This window comes from Juglans regia, chromosome 5 (assembly GCF_001411555.2).
Source record: "Juglans regia cultivar Chandler chromosome 5, Walnut 2.0, whole genome shotgun sequence".
In the NCBI taxonomy this organism is placed as follows: domain Eukaryota; kingdom Viridiplantae; phylum Streptophyta; class Magnoliopsida; order Fagales; family Juglandaceae; genus Juglans; species Juglans regia.
In genome coordinates this window covers 15,106,186-15,116,997 of record NC_049905.1, presented here as the reverse complement: position 1 = coordinate 15,116,997, position 10,812 = coordinate 15,106,186, and the positions used below count along the sequence as shown (strand labels likewise).

General features: G+C 36.2%; 1 pseudogene; it reads left to right on the top strand.

The window, feature by feature from the left end:
* The first annotated feature begins 1,120 nt into the window (after positions 1 to 1,120).
* On the top strand, positions 1,121 to 5,737 carry LOC118348439 (annotated as a pseudogene).
* The last annotated feature ends 5,075 nt before the right edge of the window (positions 5,738 to 10,812 follow it).

Genomic DNA, 10,812 nt, shown 5'->3' with positions numbered 1-10,812 from the left:
GGTGTATAGGGAAACTCCAATCATGTGAATTAAATTATATGAAAAAAAAAATTGAGCTCTATGACATGATATGTTATGATATACCATGATATGTTATGCCAATGATATGCTATGTTATGGTATGAAATGATATGAAATTATGAGACGTGGTCTCAATGTCACATGTTATGAAATGATAAGGGAATGGCATGATATGTTATTATATGAACAAGAACTTGAACTCAAATGATATGAACATGTGCTAAGAGTTTAAAAGATGGAAAAATTGTTTTATGTGAAAGTCTATGTTGCATATGTCAAGGTTTTACATCAAAGTACATGTCCATGCATTCATTTGTGGTTTGCTTTTATATGCTTGTGATATCTGTGGTATGTTGACTGTTTACTTACTGAGATTTCTCAAAATCTCACTATGGTAGTTTTTACTACCATTCCCCACCCGGAATGGTAGAAGTCGTAACAAGTGTAGGAAACCCCAATGAAGAAGCGAAAGAGGACAACACTCCCTCTGGTTAGGATAGTGCCAAAGATGGAAGTGAGCTCTTCTAGGCCCTCCATCTAGGAGCAGTTGGAGATCATAGATCAGACTACACCGAAGTACTCAAACTCATTGATTAGCTAAAGAGACTTAGGAACCGTGGCAAGGACCGGTTCTTAGAAAAGAGTATGAAGCCTGAAAAGCCATGAAGACTTAAGATGTAAATCTTTTGTGGTTTAGACAATATTTTGAAGGGTCCTGTGTTTTGGAAAAAACTTATAATACTCTACGTGTTTTGGAAGCCTTTTGGGAAACATAACTCTTTTTGAAGTGCTTATGCTTATATAAAAGCTTTTGGGATATTTGCACTTATTGGTACCATGTATCTTTTTTTTTTTTTTTTGCCACAATGCTTAAGTAGATATAAAAGAATATTTTCGCTGTGATTTTTATTGCATATTACTAGAATGTTAGGTGGATTTCATCTTAACTGTCATGTACGAGGGGTATGTAACCTTATGTTACATGTCCCAACACATTTAGTCACTGTCAAATCCCAAGCGGGGGCTGGGGGCATCGCACATTAAGGCCCACGAAATCTGGCCACCAAGGCAAGGCTTATGGAGGAAGTTTCCCCCTGACATGGCAGTCCTATCATTGCCCAAAGAAGCCCAAATAGTACTTGATGGGAAGGCCAAGAGCCAACTCACCCCTCCCTCTCACACGACATCTGCTGGCATAAAATCATCAGCTGGTTTTGCCCCTGGTTTTGGCCGACACCCCATCACTCAAAGAGTAATTCACACCTCTCCTATCATCCCTAAAGATTTTTAAAGGTCGTTCATGTCCATTCCCCTTGCATTTGGTCACTTTGCAACCCTTTTCTTGAAGAGAAAACCAGAGAAGCTCTCAGACATATTTTCTGGCTTACTTTGCATGATTTGTTTGAAGCTGTTGTAGGTATTTTCCGACAAAGTACTCTTCATAGACGTTATTCCTATTCGAGTTTAGTTTCTGTTGATATTTATTTATTTATTGTTAAGTTTAGTAGTTGCTAGGTGGGTCAAAAGTTGTTTTAAGCATTAAGAGGTCATTTTTGGCGATAATCTGGATAATGTGTGAAATTTTGATGATTTTGACCAAGTTATTGGCAAGATCTTAATCTGATTCTTTTATAGTGTATAGTTAACATGCTAATGTATAAGTTTGGTTAAGATTCAGTGCATGTTATAATTCTTTAATGAGAATTTTACTTATATCTAGCAAGTTGAAAACTAGAAGGTTGAAAACAGATTCTGTTTTGACTAAGCTTGAATCTTTTGTTGTGAAAGCATACTTCAATGAATTTAATATTTACATGTGTTGTTCCTAAGAGTTTTATTTACATGTTAGGATGTTAGTTTAAGGATTTATGGTGTTGGGTTTAAAGATATGAATTTTTATACATGAAGGAGTTCGAATAGGTCACATATTTGAGGTTTTTGGACAGATTGATGTTTTGAAGCAAATTTGGCCATGTGATCTTGAGTTTGATGCTTGGATCTATTCTAGGCCTTGATTTTTAATGATATGATTTTTTTTTACACCCAATCAAAACCCAACCCCTAAAGCTGGCACAGTGGTAAGATTTCTAACCTAGTGCTTATACAAACTAAAGAGACAACCTATCTAGCACCAGCACCTTTTCCCACTAGGTTAGCAGTTTCTCATAAAGCTAAAAATCAAGCTGAGATTCTAGAGGTATTTAAACAAGGATTAATATACCCTTACTAGATGCTATCCAACAGATTCCCACTTATGCCAAATTTTTAAAGGATCTGTGTACAATTAAAAGGAAGTTGAGTGTGAAAAAAAGGCTTTTCTCACTGAGCAAGTCAGTGCAATAATTCAACACAACACTCCTCCCAAATTTAAAGACCCTGGATCCCCTACTATTGCCTGAATCATTAGGAATTCCAAAATTGGTCATGCTTTATTTGACTTAGGGTCTAGTGTGAATCTATTGCCTTATACTGTATATGAGAAATTGGGGTTGGGAGAACTTAAATCGACCTCAATAACCTTGCAACTAGCTAATAGGTCAATAAAAATACCAGGGTGGTGGAGTATGTTCTAGTGTAGGTGGATAAGTTCTGTTATCTAGTAGATTTTGTTTTCCTTGATATGCAGCTATCTATTAACTCTGTTTTCCAAGCTCCTGTAATTTTAGGAAGACCATTTTTGGCCACTTCTAATGCTTTAATCAACTGTAGAAGTGGAGTTTTAAAATTGAGGTAACATGACTCTTGAATTGAACATATTTAATCTGTGCAGACAACCTCAGGAGGTCGAGGAACCTTAAGAAGTAAATCTGTTGGAGGACATCATTGCAGAATCTTTCCTTGTGATTAGTGAAAATTTTGAAAAAGATCTTGAACTGCTAGATTTTACTAACAAACTAGTGGTTGTGCTTCATGCAGGGCAACCAGCAGAGTGGACACCCAAAGTGGAGCAGCTAAGCCCAGCACAACCAACATAAAGGGAAGTGAAGGAGCGGATCCCATCATTGGATCTCAAGCCCCTACCAGCAGAGCTCAAGTATGCTTTTCTATGACCTAACTGTACTTTACCAGTGGTTATATCTTCTTGTTTAACTAATGGACAAGAGGAAGAAATGTTGAAGGTCCTTACAAAACATAAAAAAGCCATAGGTTGGACTTTGGCTGACATTAAGAGTATCAACCAATTAATTTGCACTCATAAGATTTACCTGAAGGAGGACTCTAAGCCTTCTAGAGAAGTTCAAAGAAGGCTTAATCCTTCAATGAAGGAAGTAGTGAGGAATGAAGTCCTCAAGTTGTTGGATGTGAGTATCATTTACCCTATTTCTGATAGTAACTGGGGTAGTCCCATCCAAGTGGTTCCAAAGAAATATGGACTGACTATGGTGAAAAATGAAAAAAATGAATTAGTACCCACATGAGTAACCACAAGATGGAGAATGCGCATTGATTATAGGAAGCTTAATGCTTCTACTAGAAAAGACCATTCCCCCTTACCATTCCTTGACCAAGTCTTGGAAAAGGTTGCTGGCCATGTCTTTTACTGCTTTTTGGATGGATTCTCAGGCTATTATCAAATTGAAATAGCTCCTAAGGATCAAGAAAAAAATCCTTTCACTTGCCCATTTGGGACTTTTGCATTCAGGAGAATGCCCTTTGGACTGTAATGCCCTAGCAACTTTTCAAAGATGCATGTTAGGTATTTTTAGTGATTTAATTGAAAACAGCCTAGAGGTGTTCATGGATGACTTTTCTGTCTTTGGGAGCTCTTTTGAAAATTGCCTTACTAACTTGCAAGTTGTTTTGGCCAGGCGTGAAGAGAATCAATTGTTATTAAATTGGGAGAAGTGTCACTTCATGTCTCAATAGGGTATTGTATCAGGGCATATAGTGTCCTAAAGGGGTACTGAGGTAGATAAGTCCAAAATAGACCTAATATCTAAGCTCCCCACTCTCAAAACTGTGAAGGACATTAGGTCATTTTTAGGACATACTTGGTTCTATAAGAGATTTATACCAGGGTTTAGCTCCATTTCCAAACCCTTGTGTAATTTGCTTATCCATGACACTGTGTTTGAGTGGACAACAGGACATCAAAAAGCATTTGATCAACTCAAACACCTACTCACTATAGCCCTTATCATGCAACCTCCAGATTGGTCCCTCCCCTTTGAGATCATGTGTGATGCCAGTGATTTTGTCATAGGAGTTGTCCTAGGTCAGCGTAGGAACAAGCTACCCTATGCAATTTACTATGCTAGCAAGACATTAATTGGAGGTCAAAAGAATTACTCCACGACAGAAAAAGAATTGCTGGCTATTTTTTTTGCTCTAGAGAAATTTAGAGCTTATATCATTGGTTCACCTATAATTATTTTTACTGACCATGCAGCCTTGAAATTCTTGTTAACAAAAAAAGATTCTAAACCAAGACTAATTAGATGGGTGTTTCTTTTGCAGGAGTTCAATATCACGATTCAAGACAAAATGGGAGTGGAGAATGTGGTGGCTGGTCTATCTAGATTAATTGCTACTGAATTTGACTTTTCTTTGCCAATTTCTGAGTCTTTCCCTTATGAACAAATACTTTTAATAGAAAATACACCTTGGTATGCTGACATTGTCAACTTCTTGGTGACAGGAAAAACACCTCCACAATGGACTCCTTAGGATTTAAAAAGGTTCAAAGTAGAGGTAAAATGTTTTTTTTTTTTTTTATGATGACCCTTACTTGTTTAAATACTGTTCTGATCAAATAATCCGTAAGTGTGTCCCTGATACTGAGATAACCTCTGTTCTTTTTGCTTGTCACAATGAGGCTTGTGGTGGTCACTTTTTTGCAAAGAAACAGTGGCTAAAATCTTACAATCTGGTTTGTATTGAGCCCATACGTTCAAGGATGCTTTTGAATTCTATAAAAAGTGTGAGCCATTTCAAAAACTAGGAGGGATAACTAGGAGGAATGTGATGCCCTTGCAACCAATCTTGGTTTTGGAAATTTTTGATTGTTGGGGTTTAGACTTCATGGGCCCATTTCCGCCATCCTTTGGGTATGTTTATATTTTGGTGGCAGTAAATTATGCTTCTAAATTGGTGGAAGCCATCCCTTGTAAAAATAATGATCACCAAGTGGTGCTCAAATTCATAAAAGACAACAAAGTGTCTAGGTTTGGTATGCCCCAAGCCATCATCAGTGATAATGGGACACTTTTGCAACAAACAACTAGAATCACTCTTAAGGAAGTATGGGATCCATCATAAAATGTCCACCCCTTATCATCCACAAACCAATGGCCAGACTGAATTAGCAAGTAGGGAAATTAATCATGTCCTTGAAAAACCTGTTACTCCCTCAAGGAAAGATTGGTCTTTGATATTGGTTGATGCCTTGTGGGCATATAGGACTGCTTATAAGATTATATTTGGTATGTCCCCATATAGGCTGGTTTATGGCAAAGCATGCCATCTCCCTATAGAACTTAAGCACAAAGCTTATTGGGTAGTGAAAAAATATAATTTTGATATGGAAAAAGCTGGTTCTTTGAGAAGGCTGCAATTGTCTGAGTTAGAAGAACTTAGGAGGGATGCTTATGAGAATTCTAAGCTAGCTAAGGAACATATGAAAGCCTTACATGATAGGAGCATACTTAGAAAAAATTCTGAACCTAATCAACAAGTCTTGCTCTACAATTCTAGGCTTCATCTGTTCCCTGGATAACTAAGATCTCGATGGAGTGGACCCTACCTAGTAAAATCAATTTCTCCTCATGGTGCCATAGAAATCACAAACCCACAAAATGGTAATACTTTCAAGGTGAATGGCCAGAGACTCAAACCATTTTTAGGGACTTGTGCACCAGACATTTCATTCCTCCCATTACAGGAACCAATTGTCAACTGACTCGGTTCTAGTATAGTCTAGAGGTTTCAATCACTTCATTTAGTTTTTCTATTTTTTTCTCTATTTTTTCCCTTTTACTAAGTTTCTTTCTTCAAAGTTTTCTATTGGCTTCCTGATCTAACCAGATCGCAATGCAGAACATACTCATTTTTGTTTTACATCTTTCAAATGTTTAAGTTCTACCTCCCAGGTAACATCTCTTCATTTACTCTTCTTCATGCACACATTGAGGACAATGCTTCATTTTAGTTGGGGGGTATGGGAAATGTACAATTCATTAAAAAAAAAAATTGTCACAAGGAGAACAATTCTAGTTTTAGGTTGAAAACACTTCTTAGGTATGATGACTAAAAGAGAACTGTCTGAATCATGAGTTCAAAGATACACAAGTAACTGTGAAGTGGCTCTGTTGAGAGGATCGTATAATAAAGTAACACTTGAATGAAGGAAATAGTGAACACTTTGCTTACTTCCAAACTGTTACCTTTGCAAACTAGGACATCTAAAAAGTCATATTTCTTCTAATAGAATCACTTAAAAAGTGCAGCGGGGCATACCTTAATGAACACATCTTAATGGTTTAGAAAACATGCTTTTGATAAATGAGAAAAGGGACAAACTAGAGATTCGAACAAAAAAAAGATAGCACTTTTGGAAAAGGCTGCCTATCACCGGGGCCTTAATAAGAAAAGAAATAATGAAGCATTTCAAAGTGTGATAGCGTGAAAGCCAACAAATAGCGGTGATTTTGAATTAAGGACAAGGGTCATTCTTTATGATAGCTGTAATTGTGGAGTAACCTAGTAGAAGATGGTGTGCAACTCTAATAACCTAGGCACAACACTGATCACAGTTTGGGACATGCAATTACATTATTGGTTTCCTTTGCATAAGTGTTTTTATATTACATGAAGTTCTAAAATGAGAAACAACCTGAACTATGGAATTAATGACTTATGTTTTTGACAAGTTCTCAGTTGGGAAAACCTTTGATAGAAAGTTTCAAATAGAAAAGTGAGAATTGTTCATTCCTTGTACATCACTCCTTTGCATATTGATTGTTGGTCTGATGTGAAATTTATTGAGGTTATTCAGAAAATAATTCGTTAGTGCTTACATCCTATACATCATCAAAATGCTTTAATCTTGACTGAAATTGCATTTGATAGTAATTGTGGAATGTAAAACTCCCTTGAAGGCCTTCTATGCGAAGGAGACCCAAAACCTAGGTGTTTGTCCAAAAGTTTCTTAGAAATTCTATTTTGAGTATTGCATTTGTTTTTCTTAAGTCAACACAAAAATTTCATTTTCTTTAGCTGCTTCATATATTTCACTTTGACCCAATCCATTTTATTCTCATCTAGGGTTTTCGAAAAAGAAACAAAAATTACTTCAAATCATTTGATTCTTTTAGTGTGAACAATCTGGTTCACACCTTTGCTCAGTGGTTACAAGGATTTGTCCTAACAAACATCTCATTTTTTTAATCCTTTTTATTCCATTAGACTAGTACAGCTCTAAGTCATAAAATGTCTTAATACTTGTGAAATCGACCTTGGGACTCTCACTATACAATAACTAGACACCTTTTGCACTTGGGAGGCAATTTAATAGGAGACACAATCTTCCAAAAAGAGATGGTAATCCTAAATATTTGTCCAAGTTTGAAGAAACTCTTAAACCTACTAAATCCATAATATACTACCTTGATAGTTGCATAGTATTTTGGCTAAAAAAGAAAAAACTCTTCTCCCAGTTGAGTTTTTGTCTTGAAGCTTCCTCATATACCCCCAAGAATTTGATTTAACCAAGCCCATTCCTGCATATTTGCTTGACAAAACAGTAAGCTATCATTTGAGTTGTGAACTCAAAGCTTATGTGCAAAGGATGAACAAATAGGGTGATAAAGGGCAGCCTTGTCTCAGTCCCCTCTGAGCCTTAAGTATTTATTGAGGAATATCATTCAATAAAACTGAAAAAGTGGAAGACGTGATGCATTTTAAACTCAAAACAGTCCATCGAGAACCAAAACCCAACTTGGTCATGGTATCTCTAACAAAGTCTCATTCAACTCGATCATAAGCCTTGCTCAAATCTAATTTCAAAGCCATATAGCCCTTCTTTCCATGAAGCCGAGTGCTCATTGTATGAAGAGTTTCATATGTAGTAAGTCTATTATCTGTGATTACATGTCCAGGAAGAAAAGCACACTGGTTTTGTGAAATTATTAAAGGCAATATCAGCTTCAAACGATTTTTAATCATCTTTGTAATGAGTTTATACAAAACGTTACAAAGGTTGATGGGTCTATACTCGATGATCTTCTGTTCTGTGGGTTGTTATTCTTTGGTATCATTACCAAATAAGGGAAGTTCCGTCTTTGAGAAGGAAAGGACAACCTTACTAACCTCATCTCCCATAGCGAACCAATGATCTTGATAAAAACAAGCACCGTACCCATTAGGACCATGAACCTTGTAAGGACACATTTGAAGAAGTGTAGACTCTACCTCATCCATTGTGAAAGGCTTAAGAAGATCATCATTCATTTCTTGAGTGAGTCTTGGTGCAAGGGCAGTAAGACAAGCAACAATTTTTTCTGGCTTAGAGGTGGTGATGGGAACCAAGGTGCGCCTAGTCTTAAAGATATGTTGCAAGTTCCAGATGTGTCAAATACACTTTCAAGGGCTTAAATGATGAAGATTCAGTTTTGATTCATTTGATAAGCTATGGAAATGACAACAACATGACTTAAATGCTTTGGGCACTTGAAGGCTTTCAACTTATTTAATTCATTTGAATGACTTATTTTATTAGTTAAAAATAATTGGGTTTATTATGGGAAGCACTTAAGGGGGCCTATGCAAGGGCATGTTGGGAAACTTATTATTTTATTGAACTAGGGTTAGGGTTACTGTAGCCGAGTTATTGTAGCGTCGTACTGTAGCCACGACACTATTCACTAAGGGTATTTTTGGAAGATGAGGCATTATTTTGGCTAGGGTTTTAATTAGGTTTTGGTTTAAATACTCTTTGTAGCCTCATTTTAATCAGTTTATGAAATTTGATGAATTTATTTATTGTGAGTTGAGTTTTACTCATCTTGTTCTTAATTGAATTTTTGAACTTATCAAAGGTAAATCACAACCTTTGTGGCGTTCCTCATTTGTAATCTGGGTTCTTGAGACGGGTTCTTCAACGAGTCTAGATTTTAATATAATCTAGGTTCTTGAAATGAGTTCTCATCGGGTCTAGGTTATCTATCCATTGACTTTATTTTGGCTTTCTTGGGTGAGTTTTCAAATTGACTGTGGGTTCAAGTGATTTCATTCCCGCGGATTCATATCATTTGATATTCAGAGCAAGGTTTCCAATCAAGTCTGATTCTATCTTTTAATTTCTTTCATTTTTAAATTTAATTCTAGGACTTCATTGTTCTAGGGGTGCCAAAAAAAAAATAGAAACAAAAAGTAGATTGCCGAAATTCTTAGGGTTTTTTGGTTTGACTAAAATTTGCATCTCCTAGGGTTTCAAAATTCTAGGGTTTCTTACACCTCTAAGTTTGTCCATTGCTTGGAGTGTCGTTCTGTTGATTCTCTTCTACTTCATTGTCAATTCTTGTGTGCTTGAATTCAATTACTTGATTTTCACAATTGAGTATTGCTGTTTGTGATTTAATTAGAGAGAAGAAGAGAAAAGAAAAGAAAAGACAGGAAAAGGAAAGGAAAAGAAAAGAAAAATAAAGGAAAAGAAAAGAAAAGAAAATTCAAAAAAAAAAAAGAGAGAAGAGGAAAAGAAAAGGTGGCATATTCAAAGGTTGCTACATAGTTCCAAAAAAAGAGAAAGAAAGAAATTTTTTGATTGAACCTTATCATCAAAGGGGCTGCATACATCATTAAAGTTGGTATCTTGTCTTATTGTTACTCTTTCATTCGTATAACTTCCTTGATTCTTGGGTCGTTTTTATTCCTTTCGTGTTTCTCTTATTCTTGTTTCTTGGACCTAATTACTAGTTGGGATAAAACAATGTTGCCTTGTCTTGATTGAGTTCATTTAGTTCTGAAAGAACTTGAGTGGGAAAGCTCTTGAAGTAAAAGGCAAGAGAGTGTGAGACTATTATTGGGAAAAAGTCAATTAAGAGTGAAACACGAATGAAGTGCCATTATTCGAGTGTAAACACGTAAGGGAGTGAGTAAGGTTTTCTTTTTTACCACTAACATTCTTTTGTGCAGTATCTTATAATGTCTCATCGGAGTAGCTCATCACCAAGGGGGAGAGCAGATAACTCATCCTTTGTATTGCAAGCCATGCAACAATAGTTTGAGCGATTGAACTTTATGTTGGATGAAGTGAGGGATATGATGGATCATCAAGATGCAGCGATTATAAATCTGCAAGGTGGGAGAGATAAGAGGCGACGTGAGTCTAGTGTTGAAAATGAGTATTAGAAAGAAGAGTATGGTGATTCTCTTGTTACTAGGAGTGCAATCAATACACAAATTAAGATAGATGATACAGAGCAGCAGAGTGAGAATATTTTTCATTTTAGATGCCACATCAACAACAAGGTATGTAGTATGATCATTGATTTGAGGAGTTATATTAATTTGGCTAGCTCTACTTTAGTTGAGAAATTGAATTTATGTACCTTGAAACACCCTAGACCATACATGTTGCAGTGGTTGAGTGATTGTAAGGAGGTTATGATAAATAAGCAAGTGCTAAATTCTTTTTCAATTGGGAAATACCAAGATATGGTCCTTTGTGATGTAGTGCCTATGCATGCTGGTCATATTTTGTTGGGGAAGCCATGGCAGTATGATAGGAAGGTGATCCATGATGGGTTAAGGAACATATACAGTTTTGAAAAGGATGGAAAAATAATCAAACTT